Source organism: Arachis ipaensis, chromosome B3 (genome assembly GCF_059453495.1).
Source record: "Arachis ipaensis isolate K30076 ecotype BB chromosome B3, ASM5945349v1, whole genome shotgun sequence".
Lineage (NCBI taxonomy): Eukaryota > Viridiplantae > Streptophyta > Magnoliopsida > Fabales > Fabaceae > Arachis > Arachis ipaensis.
Genome location: NC_142438.1, coordinates 116,147,392 through 116,164,869, shown reverse-complemented (window position 1 = coordinate 116,164,869; position 17,478 = coordinate 116,147,392). Strand labels below are relative to the sequence as shown.

Sequence of the window (17,478 nt, the reverse complement as noted above, 5' to 3'; positions counted from 1 at the left end):
GATCCTTTTCAGTTCTTAACTGAATTCTTGTAGATATGTGATACTGTTAAGACTAATGGAGTAGATCCTGAAGTCTACAGGCTCATGCTTTTCCCTTTTGCTGTAAGAGACAGAGCTAGATTATGGTTGGATTCTCAACCTAAAGACAGCCTGAACTCTTGGGATAAGCTGGTCACGGCTTTCTTAGCCAAGTACTTTCCTCCTCAAAAGCTGAGCAAGCTTAGAGCTGATGTTCAAACCTTCAGACAGAAAGAAGGTGAATCCCTCTATGAAGCTTGGGAAAGATACAAACAGTTGACCAAAAAGTGTCCTTCTGACATGCTCTCAGAATGGACCATCTTGGATATATTCTATGATGGTCTGTCTGAGTTATCTAAGATGTCATTGGATACCTCTGCAGGTGGATCCATTCACCTAAAGAAAACGCCTGCAGAAGCTCAAGAACTCATTGACATGGTTGCTAATAACCAGTTCATGTACACTTCTGAAAGGAATCCTGTAAGCAATGGGATGCCTATGAAGAAGGGAGTTCTTGAAGTTGATACTCTGAATGCCATATTGGCTCAGAACAAAATATTGACTCAGCAAGTCAATATGATTTCTCAGAGTCTGCATGGAATGCAAGCTGCATCCAACAGTACTCAAGAGGCATCTTCTGAAGAAGAAGCTTATGATCCTGAGAACCCTGCAATAGCAGAGGTAAATTACTTAGGTGAACCTTATGGAAACACCTATAACTCAACATGGAGAAATCATCCAAATTTCTCATGGAAGGATCAAAAGCCCCAACAAGGCTTTAATAATGGTGGAAGAAACAGGTTTAGCAATAGCAAACCTTTTCCATCATCAACTCAGCAACAGACAGAGAACTCTGAACAAAATGCTTCTAATTTAGCAAATCTAATCTCTGATCTATCTAAGGCCACTGTAAGTTTCATGAATGAAACAAGATCTTCCATTAGAAATCTGGAAGCACAAGTGGGCCAGCTGAGTAAAAGGATCACTGAAATCCCTCCTAGTACTCTCCCAAGCAATACAGAAGAGAACCCAAAAGGAGAGTGCAAGGCCATTGACATAAGCGCCATGCCGAACCTCTGAGGAGAGGAGAGGACGTGAATCCCAAGGAGGAGGACCTCCTGGGACGTCCAGTGATCAATAAGGAGCTTCCCTCTGAGGAACCAAAGGACTCTGAGGCTCATCTAGAGACCATAGAGATTCCATTGAACCTCCTTATGCCCTTCATGAGCTCTGATGAGTATTCCTCTTCTGAAGAGAATGAGGATGTTACTGAAGAGCAAACTGCCAAGTTTCTTGGTGCAATCATGAAGCTGAATGCCAAATTGTTTGGTATTGATGCTTGGGAAGTTGAACCTCCCTTGTTCATCAATGAACTAAGTGATCTGGATCAACTGACATTGCCTCAGAAGAGACAGGATCCTGGAAAGTTCATAATACCCTGTACCATAGGCACCATGATCTTTAAGGCTCTGTGTGACCTTGGTTCAGGAATAAACCTCATGCCCCTCTCTGTAATAGAGAAACTGGGAATCTATGGGGTGCAAGCTGCTAAAATCTCACTAGAGATGGCAGACAGCTCAAGAAAACAGGCTTATGGATAAGTAGAAGATGTATTAGTAAAGGTTGAGGGCCTTTACATACCTACTGATTTCATAGTCCTGGATACTGGAAAGGAAGAGGATGAATCCATCATCCTGGGAAGACCTTTCCTGGCCACAGCAAGAGCTGTGATTGATGTTGACAGAGGTGAAATATTCCTTCAATGGAATGAGAACTCCCTTGTGTTTAAAACTCAAGGATCTCCCTCTGCAACCATGGAGAGGAAGCAGAAAAAGCTTCTCTCCAAGCAGAGTCAACCTGAGCCCCCACAGTCAAACTCTAAGTTTGGTGTTGGGAGGCCACAACCAAACTCTAAGTTTGGTGTTGAACTCCCATATCCAAACTCTAAGTTTGGTGTTGGAGAGTCTCAACAAAGCTCTGCACATCTGTGAGGCTCCATGAGAGCCCACTGTCAAGCTATTGACATTAAAGAAGCGCTTGTTGGGAGGCAACCCAATGTTTATTTATCTAACTATATTTTTCTTAGTTATGTGTCTTTATAGGTTCATGATCATAAGGAGTCACAAAATAAATATAAAAATTGAAAACGGAATCAAAAACAGCAGAAGAAAAATCACACCCTGGAGGAGCATCTGTCTGGCGTTCAAACGCCAGAACAGAGCATAGTTCTGGCGCTGAACGCCCAGAATGGGAGCATCCTGGCGCTGAACGCCCAGAACAAGCATGGTTCTGGCGTTCAACGCCAGAAATGGCAGCAAAGGGGCGTTGAACGCCCAAAATGGGCACCAACCTGGCGCTGAACGCCCAGAGTTGTGTGCAAGGGCATTTTACATGCCTAAATTGGTGCAGGGATGTAAATGCCTTGACACCTCAGGATCTGTGGACCCCACAGGATCATCTCAGAATCTGTGGACCCCACAGGATCCCCACCTACCTCATTATCTCTCTTTCCATTCATGATCATCCCTTCTTTTTTTTCCATTTACCACTCACACCCATACACCCACTACCTTCAAAAATTCAACATCTCTTTCCCACTCAATCCCACCCATATGGCCGAATACACATCTCCCTCCATCTCCTCCATATCTTCTTCTTATTCTTCTATTCTTTCTTCTTTTGCTCGAGGGCGAGCAACATTCTAAGTTTGGTGTGGTAAAAAGCATAGCTTTTTTGTTTTTTCCATAACCATTGATGGCACCTAAGGCCAGAGAAGCCTCTAGAAAGAGGAAAGGGAAGACAAAAGCTTCCATCAAGGGTCTATAGCTTAGTGGTAGAACATTTGACTGTAAATCAAGAGATCCCTGAGATACCTCAGGGGATACATTTTCTTCCACACAATTATTGGAAGCAACTAAGGGTGGAACATCAAGAGCACTCCATCATCCTTCATGAAATCAGAGAAGATCTAAAAGCAATGAAGGAGGAGCAGCAAAGACAAGGAGGAGACATAGAAGAGCTCAAGGACATCACTAAGGTGGACTCATTCCTTGTTCTTACTTTCTCTGTTTTTCGTTTTCTATGTTATGTGCTTATCTATGTTTGTGTCTTCATTACATGATCATTAGTAGTTAGTAACTTTGTCTTAAAGTTATAAATGTCCTATGAATCCATCACCTCTCTTAAATGAAAAATGTTTTAAATCAAAAGAACAAGAAGTACATGAGTTTTGAATTTATCCTTGAACTTAGTTTAATTATATTGATGTGGTGACAATGCTTCTTGTTTTCTGAATGTATGCTTGAACAGTGCATATGTCTTTTGAAGTTGTTGTTTAAGAATGTTAAATATGTTGGCTCTTGAAAGAATGATGACTAGGATACATGTTATTTGATAATCTGAAAAATCATAAAAATGATTCTTGAAGCAAGAAAAAGCAGTAAAGAACAAAGCTTGCAGAAAAAAAATAGGCAAAAAAAAATAATAGAAAGAAAAAGAAAAAGCAAGCAGAAAAAGCCAAAGCTCTTAAAACCAAGAGGCAAGAGCAAAAAGCCAATAACCCTTAAAACCAAAAGGCAAGGGCAAATAAAAAGGATCCCAAGGCTTTGAGCATCAGTGGATAGGAGGGCCTAAAGGAATAAAATCCTGGTCTAAGCGGCTAAACCAAGTTGTCCCTAACCATGTGCTTGTGGCGTGTAGGTGTCAAGTGAAAACTTGAGACTGAGTGGTTAAAGTCAAGGTCCAAAGCAAAAAAAAGAGTGTGCTTAAGAACCCTGGACACCTCTAATTGGGGACTTTAGCAAAGCTGAGTCACAATCTGAAAGGGTTCACCCAATTATGTATCTGTGGCATTTATGTATCCGGTGGTAATACTGGAAAACAAAGTGCTTAGGGCCACGGCCAAGACTCATAAAGAAGCTGTGTTCAAGAATCATCATACTGAACTAAGAGAGTCAATAACACTATTCGAAATCTGAAGTTCCTATAGATGCCAATCATTCTGAACCTCAATGGATAAAGTGAGATGCCAAAACTATTCAAGAGGCAAAAAGCTATAAGTCCCGCTCATATGATTGAAGCTCTGTTTCATTGATAGTTTGGAATTTATAGTATATTCTATTCTTTTTATCCTATTTTGATTTTCAGTTGCTTGGGGACAAGCAACAATTTAAGTTTGGTGTTGTGATGAGCGGATAATTTATACGCTTTTTGGCATTGTTTTTAGTATGTTTTTAGTAGGATCTAGTTACTTTTAGGGATGTTTTTAATAGATTTTGTGTTAAATTCACATTTCTGGACTTTACTATGAGTTTGTGTGTTTTTCTGTGATTTCAGGTATTTTCTGGCTGAAATTGAGGGACTTGAGCAGAAATCAGATTCAGAGGTTGAAAAAGGACTGCTGATGCTGTTGGATTCTGACCTCCCTGCACTCAAAGTGAATTTTCTGGAGCTACAGAACTCGAAATGGCGCGCTTCCAATTGCGTTGGAAAGTAGACATCCAGGGCTTTCCAGCAATATATAATAGTCTATACTTTGGCCAAGAATTGACGACGTAAACTGGCGTTCAACGCCAGCTTTCTACCCAAATCTGGCGTCCAGCGCCAGAAAAGGATCCAAAACCAGAGTTGAACACCCAAACTGGCACAAAAACTGGCGTTCAACTCCACAAATGGCCTCTGCACGTGCAACACTTAAGCTCAGCCCAAACACACACCAAGTGGGCCCCGGAAGTGGATTTATACATCAAATACTTACTCATGTAAACCCTAGTAGCTAGTTTATTATAAATAGGACCTCTTACTATTGTATTAGGCATCTTTTGGATTATCTTTGGATTACCTTATGATCCTTTGATCACGTTTTAGGGGGCTGGCCATCTCGGCCATGCCTGGACCTTCACTTATGTATTTTTAACGGTAGAGTTTCTACACTCCATAGATTAAGGTGTGGAGCTCTGCTGTTCCTCAAAGATTAATGCAAGTACTACTGTTTTCTATTCAATTCTTCTTATTTCTCTTCTAAGATATCCATTCGCACCCAAGAACGTGATGAAGGTGATGATTATGTGTGACGCTCATCATCCTTCTCCCTTATGAACGCGTGCCTGACAAACACTTCTGTTCTACATGAATTAAGCTAGAATGAGTATCTCTTAGATCTCCTAACCAGAATCTTCGTGGCGTAAGCTAGAATGATGGCGGCATTCAAGAGAATCCGGAAGGTCTAAACCTTGTCTGTGGTATTCTGAGTATGATTCAATGATTGAATGACTGTGACGAGCTTCAAACTCGCGAGTGCTGGGCGTTAGTGACAGACGCAAAAGGAGGGTGAATCCTATTCCAGCATGATCGGGAACCGACAGATGAATAGCCGTGCCGTGACAGGGTGCGTGAGCATATTATTCACTGAGAGGAGGGGATGTAGCCACTGACAACGGTGATGCCCTTGCATAAAGCCAGCCATGGAAAGGAGTAAGACTGATTGGAAGAAGATAGCAGGAAAGCAGAGGTTCAGAGGAACGAAAAGCATCTCCATTCGCTTATCTGAAATTTCTACCAATGATTTACATAAGTATCTCTATCCCTATTTTATTATATAATATTCGAAAACAACATTATCACTTTATATCAGCCTGACTGAGATTTACAAGATGACCATAGCTTGCTTCATACCAACAATCTCCGTGGGATTCGACCCTTACTCACGTAAGGTATTACTTGGACGACCCAGTGCACTTGCTGGTTAGTTGTATCGAAGTTGTGACAATTATGAATTAAGATCAAAGCACCAAGCTTTGGAGCCATTACCAGGGATTGTTCGAGCCTGGACATCACAATTTCGTGCACCAATAATCCAATTGAAACTTTAAACAAGAATTAAGAATATGGAATAAATAAAAGAGTAAGGAAACAAACTAGAATATTATCTTCAACGGAGGTGATGACTCTTCAATATCCAAAAGCAAAAGCAATAAACTATGAATGTAAAGAAAACCTAGAGGAAGAGTAATTTTCTCTCTAGATTCAGATCTAAAAACCTAAAACTATGCTAATGAGAATGTGTGAATGTGTGTTGAGTCTCTGCATGTTCCCTGGCTCTATTCTGTGTTTCTGGACCGAAAACTGGGTCAAAACTCGGCACAAAATTGCCCCTAGCATTTTCTGTTATTTCTGCAGATCGCGCATGTCACGCGTACGCGTCAGTCACGCGTGCGTGTCATTTGGCGAATTTCCTTGTTACGCGTACGCGTCAGGCACGTGCACGCGTCGCTACAAATTTCTCCATTCCGCGCACTCGCGTGAGCCATGCCTGCGCGTCAGTGCTCACTGGTTATCTCCTTGGTTTGTTGTGTTCCTTCCATTTTTGCAAGCTTCCTCTCCATTCTCTAAGCCATTCCTGCCCTATAAAGCCTGAAACACTTAACACACGGATCACGGCATCGAATGGTATAAAGGGAAATTAAAATATACTAATTAAAGATCTCTAGGAAGCAAGTTTTCAACCATAAAACAAAACTAGGAAGGGATTGTAAAATCATGCAAATCATATGAATAAGTAGGTAAAGACTTGATGAAACCACTCAATTAAACACAAGATAAACCATAAAATAGTGGTTTATCAACCTCCCCACACTTAAACATTAGCATGTCCTCATGCTTAGCTCGAGGAGATAAAATAGATGAGTAGAGAAAAGTAAGACTCATGCAATGCAATGTAACCTATGTATGTAAATGCAACTATATGCTAAAATGATTTTGTCTACTTGGTTAAAAGTAAATAAGTTCTTCAAGACAAATATAAATCAAATATCACTAATTCAAACTATACAATAAAAGACAATTAAACTTGTAAGAAGACAGCTCATGAAAGCAGGAAACATAGAATCAAGTATTGAACCCTTACTGATAGTATATGTGCACTCTAATCACACAAGTGTATAGGGTAATCACTCTAGTCTTCTCTAGTCATGCTTTCTAAACCTTGTTCTTCACCTAACCAATCAACAAATATTTAATGTACCAATGCAAACATCATGAGGTCTTTTCAAGGTTGTAATGGGGCTAAGGTAAATGTGAGGGTATATATATGGCTAAGTGAGCTATAAATTGAATCCTTGATTAACCTAAGCTCTTACCTATACATACACTATATACTTTTAAATTCATGCCTAGCTACCCAAAATTCTCACTTTTGCATTACATACTCATGTATTAACTTTTCTTTTAATTTGTATCACATATGCATTGATCTTTTCATTAACTTAACATTGGGGTAATTTTGTCCCCTTATTATTTATTTACTTAATTATTTAATTGAATATTTTTGGTTTTTTTATTTTTTATTTTTTTTATTTTATTATTTTTTTAAACTAAAAGTAAACATAACTTATCAATGCACATGGATTTTTTTTATTTTTCTGGTTTCACATGAGTAGGTACCCAAATTCTCAATATTTTATCATGACACATTCCATATTAACTCATGTTCTCACAATTTTTCCACACTTAATTGACACACAATCTCTATCTTAAGCTAACCAAAGATTCAATTTGGGGTATTTAATTGTTTTTTTTCTTAAGGCTAGTGATGTAGTAAAATATAGAACAAATGGGATAGAAAGGCTCAAAGTGGCTAACAAAGGTAATTGAGAGGGTAGGCTATTTGGGATAAGTGAGCCAATAAAATAATGGCCTCATTCATATGCATGCATATAACACATTAAATATTGGACATATAGGATGGAACAAAATATAGATTACAATCATAGAGAAACAAACACATAAGAATAAAATATTATGGTTAAATAGTGTAACTATGTAATTAAGCTCAAATCTCACAGGTTGTGTGTTCTAGCTTTGAACCATGCTCCAATTTACAGTCTTCAAACAGGTTTTAACACAAAAGTTTTGATTTAAATTAGTGAAATTTTTCAAAAATAGAATCTTGAAAAGAAACATATTATTTTTCAACCAATTAGAACATGCATGCAATTACCTATTACTATGCAATCTATCCTATCCTAACAAAAGAAAAATTACTAATTTATTGGTGTTAAGAAAGAGAAATTACTTCCAGAAGTCAGGCTTTTTGGAATGCGTCCAATTTTTCTGGAGCAGGGGGAAGATCTAAAGCTTGCTGAATGGCTTCTTCAATTATGGAAACTTGCTTCTGACGGACATAGACAGACTGCAGGGTTGGCATGTGAAAGTTTGAGTAGAATTCAACTATCCATGAGAGATTGACCTGCCGTGGCTGTCTCCGTAGGAATCCCCATTGTCTTTGTTCAATTCGGGGCTCAACAAATTCAACAATGTTGGTCGGGAGGATGAGAAGGTACTCATTATTATAGTTCCTCTCAGCCAGGATGGGGAACATCTGCTCACAGTAGCGGTTAGTGAACCGCGCAGTGTCCTTTGTTGGAAAGGCTTTCTCTTTTTCATCGACCTTGATGATCCTCTTGATTCGCTTTGTTGAGGGCTTTACTGCTGTTGAAGATGGCTCCGCAGCTAGTGCTCTTTTTTTTCCTTTTCTTGCCGGAGGTTTGGGAGTAACTTTCTCTTTACCTTTCTTGGTGGTCATTCTGAAAAGGAAAAAAGAAAGTAACTTTTAAAGCTAAGGGTTAGAGCAAGGAAGAGGATGGTACAAGTGATAATCAATGCACGGTAAAGAAGGATATCGTTAACACATGGTCGCGACTACATGTGATAAGTTAATCAATGAAAATATAGCAAGTGCAGGTAATGGCAATTAGATGCAAGATGTTTATTAGCATGCTAGCAAAGGCATGAGTGGCATAGATCAAGCATTAAATGCCCAATTTGATTATCAAGTGTTTCAAACTAACAATCTGTTTGTATTGACAATTATATTCAATTAATAAAATATAAAAAAGGGGTTTTGTGAAAAACAGGCATTAGAGTAGAAGAATAGAATGATTTAAAAAAATGCATAATGCCATACGGGCTTTTTCACAAACACTTAGCATGCATGGTAAATATGTTATTGAAAGTATTGAATTTGAACATGGAAGCAACCCTAAAATAATTAATAATTGTCAAACAATTCCTTAATAATCCGCAAGCAAAATATAGAAGAAAACAATCACCCAAATAAATTTCTAATACCAATTAAAAGGATATAAAAAAAGAAAAAGAAAACGAAAGAAAAAAAACATAGATAGTGAAAGTAAAAAGAAAAAGAAGAAGAAAACATGTATAAAAATAATAATGAAAAAGTAAAGAGGTAAGAAGAAAAGAAAAGAACCTTGATGATGATGATAAAGAAGGAGGAAAAAGGTAAAAAAATGAAAAGGAATAAAGAAGAAAGAAGGAGGAAGAAAGAATTAAAAAGGAGGAAGAAAGAATAAAGAATAAAGGAGAAAGAAGAAAAGATGGGAATTCTGGCGCTGATCTGGATAAATTGTGCGTCGCATGCGACGCGGACGCGTGGAGCACGCGTTCGCGTGGTTAGAGCTAGTTTCAAGTGACGCGTACGCGTGACCTAATTTGTGATATTGGCGCGAGTGCAGTATCGCGCACGCACAACTCTCTGTTTTATACTCACATTGCCAAAATTTAGGGTGACGCGTGCGCGTGGGTGACGCGCACGCGTGCATGTCCTATTTTTGAAAAATGACGCGTACGCGTGGGGGACGCGTACGCGTGATAAGGCTTGTGCTTCCAGCACTATTCCAGCCCCACTCCATCATAACTCTCTTCCATACACCCTTTTACGTCGATTTTGAAGGGTGATGAGCGGATAATTTATACGCTTTTTGGCATTGTTTTTAGTATGTTTTTAGTAGGATCTAGTCACTTTTAGGGATGTTTTCATTAGTTTTTATGTTAAATTCACATTTCTGTACTTTACTATGAGTTTGTGTGTTTTTCTGTGATTTCAGGTATTTTCTGGCTGAAATTGAGGGACTTGAGCAGAAATCAGATTCAGAGGTTGAAAAAGGACTGCTGATGCTGTTGGATTCTGACCTCCCTGCACTCAAAGTGGATTTTCTGGAGCTACAAAACTCGAAATGGCGCGCTTCCAATTGCGTTGGAAAGTAGACATCCAGGGCTTTCCAGCAATGTGTAATAGTCCATACTTTGGCCAAGAATAGACAACGTAAACTGGCGTTCAACGCCAGTTTTCTACCCAAATCTGGCGTCCAGCGCCAGAAAAGGATCCAAAACCAGAGTTGAACGCCCAAACTGGCACAAATACTGGCGTTCAACTCCACAAATGGCCTCTGCACGTGCAACACTCAGGCTCAGCCCAAACACACACCAAGTGGGCCCCGGAAGTGGATTTATGCATCAATTACTTACTCATGTAAACCCTAGTGACTAGTTTATTATAAATAGGACCTTTTACTATTGTATTAGGCATCTTTGGACGCCTGGTTCTTAGATCAGAGGGGCTGGCCATCTCGGCCATGCCTGGACCTTCACTTATGTATTTTCAAACGGTAGAGTATTGATGATTGGATTTTTGATGGTTTAGAATTTCACAAATGAATTCTCGTTGCAAGTATAGTTTCTAAACCAAACAATAATCCTTTCATACAAAAGATTGTTTGTCACAAGTAACAAACCCCTAAATTTATAAACCGAAGTATTTAAACCTCGGGTCGTTCTCCCTAGGAATTACAATGAAGTGTCTTGTTATCGGTTGTGAGTTATATTTGGGGTTTTGATATGAAGCATGAAAGATAAATGGTAAGAAAGTAAACTAATGGCTAAAAAGGTCTTGGCAAGGGTTGGTGGTCAAAGATCTCTATCCTAATCACTAACCACAATATGAGAATTGGCAAGGATTAATCTCATTAAATCATCCTCTAACTAGTAGTAAAGGAAAGTCAAATGAGCTATATCAATCCTAGTCCATAAGTCCTAACTCTCCACTAATTCAATTAGTGAGAACTAGAGTCAATGAATCCCAATCATCAATTACTTGGACATTAGTAACTCAAGAGTTCCTAAGTTACCTTTCCAAGCCAAGAACATAAAACTCTACTCTAAAATCCAACCAAGCATTTCATCAAACACTTGGAAGGCATAAAAGGAAAGCATAGTAAGATTGCAAGAAAAGTAAATCTACACTACTCAATTTGCAAGGAAATAAACAATAACAAATCAAATGAACACAATTATTATGATTTACCTTGAATTGAATTGAAAGAGAAAGGGAGGAACAAAAGTAGATCTACAACAAAATGCAAGAACAACATAAAGGAAATTACAACAAAAGGATGGAAGAAGATTGAATGTAGCAACAAAGAATATAGAGATAGAAGTAGAAGAAGATGAATTGAAATCTAGATCTAAGATTATTGAACTAAACCTAATCCTAATTCTAGAGAGAAGTGAGAGCTTCTCTCTCTAGAAACTAACTACAAAGCTAAACTAAACTAATTGGTAACTAACACCTAAAGTATGAAAAGTATCTTCATTCCCCCTTCAATCCTTGGCTTAAATAGCATCAGAAATGAGTTGGATTGGGCCCACAAGGCTTTAGAATTCGTTGGCCACGTTTTGCTTTAAGTGAACTAGGTGGCAGCAACGGCGCGTGCGCGTACTTTGCGCGTGCGCGCCACCATACGTGTAGCAACTATGGCAAATCTTATATCATTTCGAAGCCCCGGATGTTAGCTTTCCAACCCAACTGGAACCGTATCAATTGGACCTCTGTAGCTCAAGTTATGGTCGTTTAAGTGCAAGGAGGTCGGCTTGACAGCTTTCCGGTTCTTTCATTTCTTCATGAGTTCTCCAACTTTTCATGCTTTCTTTCCTCATTCCCTTGATCCAATCTTTGCCTCCTAAACCTTAAATCACTTAACAAACATATCAAGGCATCTAATAGAATCAAGGTAAATTAAATTTAGCTATTTTGAGTCCTAAAAAGCATGTTTTCACACTTAAGCACAATTAAGGGAGAAGTTATAAAACCATGCTATTTCATTGAATAAATGTGGGTAAAAGGTGATAAAATCCCCAAAAATCAATACAAAACAAACCGTCAAATTGGGGTTTGTCAACCTCCCCACACTTAAACCAAGCATGTCCTCATGCTTAAACCAAGAATGAAGTAAGGGTATGGCATTTATTCAATGGAAACTAACTAAATGCAATCTACCTATATGCAACTATCTAAATGAATGCAAGTGCTTGGTCAAAATCAATTCCCAAGAAACATATATGCACAAGGGCTAAGGACTAGCAAGTCTAATCCACAATTGAATTGAGTTATTAAATATTTTTACAAACTTGCATGAAGAATGATGATCATAGGTGAAAACATGTAATTGAGCATCAAACCCTCACCGGTAGTGTTTGCACTCTATTCACTCAAGTGTTTAGGGTTGATTCACTCAATTCTCCTCTATTTCATGCTTTCCAAGATTTGTTTTTCTTCTAACAATCAACATTTATTTCATGCATGCATACAAGTATCATGAGGTCTTTTCATTGGTTGTAATGGGGCTAGGGTCAAGGTAGGATGCATATTTGGTCAAGTGAGCTTGAAATTTGAATCTTTGATAAGCTTAAACTTCCCACCTAACCTATGACATCCTATACAATTAAGTTCTAACCTAACTACCCATTTTCTCACTTTTTCACATACTCATGCATTTTCTTTTTTTCATTTCACAACACTTATGCATTGATCTTATTGAGCTTCACCTTGGGGCATTTTGTCCCCTTTTTATTTCTTTCTTTTTCGTTTTCTTTCTTTTTCCATTTTTTTCTATACTTTTCATATATATTTTTTTTTTGTTTTTCTCATTTTTTTTCTTTCTTTCAAACTATATACAAGAGTACCAATGCATAAGGTCTATACATTTAATCAATACATGAGCATGTACCCAATTCCCAATATTTACAATAGTAATACAAAACTACCCTTTTATTCACCCAATGTCCCAAGGTTCCCACACTTGAATGATACACACACTCTAGCCTAAGCTAATCAAAGATCCAAATAAGGACATTTATTGTTTTTCGCTTTAAGGCTTGTAATGTGCTAAATTAAGAACAAGTGTGTTAATCGTAGGCTCAAATTTGGCTAACAATGGAAGATAAAAGGTAAGGCTATTTGGGTAAGTGAGCTAATGAAATGATGGCCTCAATCATATAAATGCATGAATACACAAAATAATGGACATAAAAAATCAAACAAATCAAGGATTACAATCATAGAAAGAGAATAATGCACACAAGAAGGAAAAATAAGTGGTTATAAGATGTAACCACACCATTAGGCTCAAATCTCACAAGCTTGTGTTCTTGGCTCATAAATCATGTTCCACAAAATATATAATTCAAGCAAGTTCTATGAAAAGTTTTCCACTCAAATCAATTGGTGCCCTATAGATAGAAATCCTTGGAAAATTTCATTATTTTGACTAAGCTTATTGTGTATATATATGCAAAAATAAGAAAATGCAACAAAAATCCAAAAAAAAAAACCTAAAATGAAATGCAAAAGTGTTGGGATTAGAAATTTGTCACCCAAAATCGCCGACCGGTCGGACGACCTCCCCACACTTAAAAGTTTGCACCGTCCTCGGTGCACTCAAAGAGGAGCAAGGGGGTACGACGACTCTCCGGATTGCTATGTGTTCTTTCTTCCGCCTCCATGGTTGCTTGTGGTGCATTCGTTATGAAAAACAAAAATATAACACCATAAGATGAGAAGATATAAAAGCAAGGAAGCATACATTGTTGGAATGAGGTAAATCACTAGAATGAGGTGAGTGAATTAGTGTGACTTTAAGAAATATTAGGTGTGTGAATTCTAAATTGCGCAGTTTAGAATACACATTAGCATAAAAGCTATGTCACAAAAGAAGCGTGCACTTCACTTATCCTAGTGTGCTTGAGATGCTTGAGGTGAGCTTGTAAGGTAAAACAAATATCTTGTATATAAAAAGAAAAAAATAAGAAAAACAAAAGAAAAATAAATAAAAGTGAAAAAGAAAAAACAATATGGAAAAGAAAAGAAAAAAAATAATAGAAAAAGAAAGAAAAAAAAGAATAAAAATAATAAAAAGGGGACAAAATGCCCCAAAGTGAAGCTCAATAAGATCAATGCATATGAGTTGTGAAATGAAAAGAAAATGCATGAGTATGTACCCAATTCTTCAATATTTTCAATAACAATACAAAATACCCTTTTATTCACCCAATGTCCCAAGGTTCCCACACTTGAATGATACTCACACACACTAGCCTAAGCTAATCAAAGATCCAAATAAGGACACTTCACTTCATTTTGATGATTGGATTTTTGACGGTTTAGAATTCACAAATAAATTCCCGTTGCAAGTATAGTTTCTAAACCAATCACTAATCCTTTCATACAAAAAGTTGTTTGTCACTAGTACAAACCCCTAAAATTTATAAACCGAAGTATTGGACCTCGGGTCGTTCTCCCTAGGAATTACAATAAAGTGTCTTGTTATTGGTTATGAGTTATTTTGGGGTTTTGGATAAGAAACATGAAAAGTAAATGGCAATGAAAATAAACTAACAACTATAAAAGGCTCTTGGCAAGGTGTGAGAACTAGAAGTCCTATCCTAGTTATCCTTCTCAATTGTGATGAGAATTGTTCATTGCTACCACTTAGTTAACCTTTACTAATTAAAGGAAAGTCAAGTGGATGAATTGACTTGAGCCACAAGTCCTAGCCAACTCCCAAGGAAAGACTAGCTTTAGTGCACTCCAAACCAATTAGCAATCTCTCCAATTATCAATCAACAAAGGAATTAGATAACTCAAGTGTCACTAATTACTCTACCTAGGCCAAGAGGAACAAAATTTACACTAAAACTAAAAGAGGCATTTCAACAAACACATAGAGTGCAATAGAAGTAAACATTATTAATTGCAAGAATTAAAGGAATCTACAACTACAAAGGCAAGAGATCAACAATAGAAAAGCAAAGAAGAACAATTATTATGAATTACCTCTTATTGAATTGAAAGAGAAAGGAAGGAACAATACTAGATCTACAACAAAATGCAAGAACAACATAAAGGAAATTACAACAAAAGGATGGAAGAAGATTGAATGTAGCAACAAAGAATTGAGAGATAGAAGTAGAAGAAGATGAATTGAAATCTAGATCTAAGATTATTGAACTAAACCTAATCCTAATTCTAGAGAGAAGTGAGAGCTTCTCTCTCTAGAAACTAACTACAAAGCTAAACTAAACTAATTGGTAACTAACACACATTTCCCTCTTCACTCCTTGGGTTAAATAGCATCAGAAATGAGTTGGATTGGGCCCACAAGGCTTTAGAATTCGTTGGCCACGTTTTGCTTTAAGTGAACTAGGTGGCAGCAACGGCGCGTGCGCGTACTTTGCGCGTGCGCGCCACCATACGTGTAGCAACTATGGCAAATCTTATATCGTTTCGAAGCCCCGGATGTTAGCTTTCCAACCCAACTGGAACCGCATCATTTGGACCTCTGTAGCTCAAGTTATGGCCGATTAAGTGTGAAGAGGTAGGCTTGACAGCTTTCCGGTTCTTCCATTTCTTCATGAGTTCTCCAACTTTTCATGCTTTCTTTCTTCATTCCCTTGATCCAATCTTTGCCTCCTAAACCTTAAATCACTTAACAAATATATCAAGGTATCTAATAGAATCACGGTGAATTAAATTTAGCTATTTTGAGTCCTAAAAAGCATGTTTTCACATTCAAGCACAATTAAAGGAGAATATACAAAACCATGCTATTTCTTGAATAAATATGGGTAAAAGGTGATAAAATCCCCAAAAATCAATACAAGATAAACCCTCAAATTGGGGTTTGTCAACCTCCCCACACTTAAACCAAGCATGTCCTCATGCTTAAACCAAGAATGAAGTAAGGGTATGGCATTTATTCAATGGAAACTAACTAAATGCAATCTACCTATATGCAACTATCTAAATGAATGCAAGTGCTTGGTCAAAATAAATCAATTCCCAAGAAACATATATGCACAAGGGTTAAGGACTAGCAAGTCTAATCCACAATTGAATTGAGTTATTAAATATTTTTACAAACTTGCATGAAGAATGATGATCATAGGTGAAAACATGTAATTGAGCATCAAACCCTCACCGGATGTGTTTGCACTCTATTCGCTCAAGTGTTTAGGGTTGATTCACTCAATTCTCCTCTATTTCATGCTTTCCAAGATTTGTTTTTCTTCTGACAATCAACATTTATTTCATGCATGCATACAAGTATCATGAGGTCTTTTCATTGGTTGTAATGGGGCTAGGGTCAAGGTAGGATGCATATTTGGTCAAGTGAGCTTGAAATTTGAATCTTTGATAAGCTTAAACTTCCCACCTAACCTATGACATCCTATACAATTAAGTTCTAATCTAGCTACCCATTCTTCACTTTTTCACATACTCATGCATTTTCTTTTTCATTTCACAACACTTATGCATTGATTTTATTGGACCTTGCCTTGGGGCATTTTGTCCCCTTTTTATTATTTTTTTCTTCTTTTTTTTTCTATTTCTTTTTTTCTTTTCCATATTATTTTTCTTTTCTTTTTTCTTTTGTTTTTCTCATTTTTTTTCTTTCTATATACAAGAGCATCAATGCATAAGGTTTTACATTTGATCAATACATGAGTATGTACCCAATTCTCAATATTTTCAATAACAATACAAAATACCCTTTTATTCACCCAATGTCCCAAGGTTCCCACACTTGAATGATACTCACACACACTAGCCTAAGCTAATCAAAGATCCAAATAAGGACAATTATTGTTTTTCGCTTTAGGCTTGTAATGTGCTAAAATAAGAACAAGTGGGTTAAGCGTAGGCTCAAATTTGCTAACAATGGAAGATAAAAGGTAGGCTATTTGGGTAAGTGAGTTAAATGAAATGATGGCCTCAATCACATAAATGCATGAATACACAAAATAATGGACATAAAGAATCAAATAAATCAAAGATTACAATCATAGAAAGAGAATAATGCACACAAGAAGGAAAAATAAGTGGTTATAAGATGTAACCACATCATTAGGCTCAAGTCTCACAAGCTTATGTTCTTAGCTCAAAACATGATCCAATATATATAATTCAAGCAAGTTCTATGAAAAGTTTTCACTCAAATCAATTGACATGCCCTATAGATAGAAATCTTGAAAAATTCTCATTATCTTGACTAAGCTTATTGTGTATACATATGCAAAAATAAGAGAATGCAAGTAAAAATCCTAAAATCCTAAAATGAAATGCAAAAGTGTTGGGATTAGAAATTTGTCACCCAAAATCGCCGACCGGTCGGACGACCTCCCCACACTTAAAAGTTTGCACCGTCCTCGGTGCACTCAAAGATGAGCAAGGGGGTACGGCGACTCTCTGGATTGCTATGTGTTCTTTCTTCCGCTTCCATGGTTGCGTGTGGTGCATTCATTATGAAAAACAAAAATATAAAACCATAA

At 37.4% G+C, this 17,478-nt stretch overlaps 1 non-coding gene across 1 annotated transcript; it reads right to left on the bottom strand.

The window, feature by feature from the left end:
- Positions 1–216: 216 nt before the first annotated feature.
- Positions 217–320, bottom strand: LOC148572159 (small nucleolar RNA R71). Its single transcript, XR_015908426.1, has one exon. It is a non-coding gene; the product is annotated as a small nucleolar RNA R71 (small nucleolar RNA).
- Positions 321–17,478: the final 17,158 nt, after the last annotated feature.